Genomic DNA, 2,174 nt, shown 5'->3' with positions numbered 1-2,174 from the left:
TTGGGGGAAATGGTTGTGTCAGGAACTCAGTGAACAAACCAGCTCGCGGACTGTTGGATTCGGGTCCCAGTGAGCGGCATTTAAATACCCGGCAGAAGGGGGCGGCTTTCCATGCGCCACCTGTTGATTCCCTGGTGGAGGCGGCGACTGGATCCACGTTCCACCTTCCACACCCCCAACAGAATGGACTCAGATATTTAAATAGGTTATTATTTAAAAAACGATATTTGATCGGTATCGGTATATTTGTTTGGCTGAATGGATTCATTGTAATGTCTATCCTCATCTGAATGGAAAATGATATTTGAACATCTCTAAGTAAAATCGAATTCCATTATATATTAAGTCTCTTTATTTCTGCACTCCAATATAAAGGGATGAACACAGACAGATTAATTTACACTATCAGGGAATAAATTGTCTGTCACTCAGATATGCAAAACTCCGGGACTCTATCCCATTGCAACAATAAAGTATAATTTATCAGACGAAATGTAACTAAATGAGGGAATGAATGACGTGATTACATTTGCAGTGCGGATGGCCATCACTGTACATTGTGGGTCTGTCGACAAGAAGAAACTCCTCACATTATACAATGTCTCTCTTCACATTTCTCGAACTGTCCCTGAGCCTCAGACAGTCCTGTGAACATTAGCGGTAAAAGAAGCCGCTTGCCTGATAATTCAGCAGTGAGTTGACAGAGAAACATAAAATTCACATCAGCTTTTGACAGAGAAGTTAATGAATCAGAACACGCGGCGATCAGCAAAGTTATCCTTCAGCATCCAAACCATTGCAGCTAATTTTACTGACCACCGGCTGTCTAGCATTCACTGGTGTTGGGAACACAGGATATCAGGACTTTGTGGCATATTACACAATATCACAGGAATAAATGTTTTATCTTCCACTGAAGCTGGTCATGAACTGGTAATTTCTCCACTCATTAGCAGCAATGAAAGGGACTTCTAAATAATGGAAATCCAGACAAATTAAACTGTACAGAACACGGTGCTAATCGGATATAAGAGAAGACTCCGTTTAAAGGAGATCAACAACTCGGAGAATATTCCAGGATTCCCCGCGAATTCAATGCAGTATTTTAAAACTTTTAATTCATTTTATTTTATTTTTTGTAATTGGAGTCATCTTATTGAACTTATGGATTGGGTCCACCAACACCACTCACTCCCACTTCATTAGGTTTTTAACAAACGGACTTTAATAACTAGAGTGACCTTTACTCAGAACTAATATAAATTAAATAGCATCTGGTCAGGTTACTATTTTCAGATTGTGTTTAATCTCATAGTGAACAAAACATTCAGTGAATATATTTCTTTGCATGGAACACCATTTAAAACGTTTACTTCATGTGCAACTAAACATTTATTGTTTGAATGGATCAATCCCATTTAATCCATTCATATTCAGGCTAATCTGCCCCACAAAGTATTTGGCAGCAATCCAGCCGCCTGCAGTCAGGGAGGCTCGAATGTTCAATGTTGTTTACAGGAAGCATCTGGATTTTTTTTTCAGAGATCTGTTTGCTCAGTACTGACCGCTTGGCTGCAAGCCAACTTCAAACTCTTAACATTGTCAATGAGAACTATTTATAAACAAATCTACCCAGCAACAGTACTGGAGATCATATTATGTTTTTAATTGTGAACCTATTTGTACTGTTCCCATCTCTATGGAAAGGATTTGTAGCCCCTCTTAGCAGCAATATCCCGCTGGAGGATCTCTCCCACATCTCATAACATTGTGATGACGGATAGAAATACAATCAGACTATCAGACAGAGGGTCCATTTGTAACAGACCAACACGTATATTCATGTTTTCCCCCTATATACGTCCAAGGATTGTGGGACTCAATACAAGACCCTGCCCCTAATTACTCTTGAACTGAGTGGTTTGCTTTGCCAGTTCAGAATGAATGGAAGAGTCAGACATGTTGCTGTCCGACTGGAGCCTGATGTAGGTGAAGCCAGGGAGAGATGACAGATTTCCTTCATTGGTGAAACAGAGCGGATTTCATGTAATATGTATTCCAGATTTATTAAGTGGAACCAAATTCTTCCTCCGACTATGGTGGGATTTGTTCCCGAGCATTTGTACCCGGGCAGTTTTATTACTGGCCCAATAACATTAATGCTGCATCACCAT

This window comes from Scyliorhinus canicula, unplaced genomic scaffold (genome assembly GCF_902713615.1).
Source record: "Scyliorhinus canicula unplaced genomic scaffold, sScyCan1.1, whole genome shotgun sequence".
NCBI lineage: Eukaryota > Metazoa > Chordata > Chondrichthyes > Carcharhiniformes > Scyliorhinidae > Scyliorhinus > Scyliorhinus canicula.
This window is presented reverse-complemented; position numbering follows the sequence as displayed.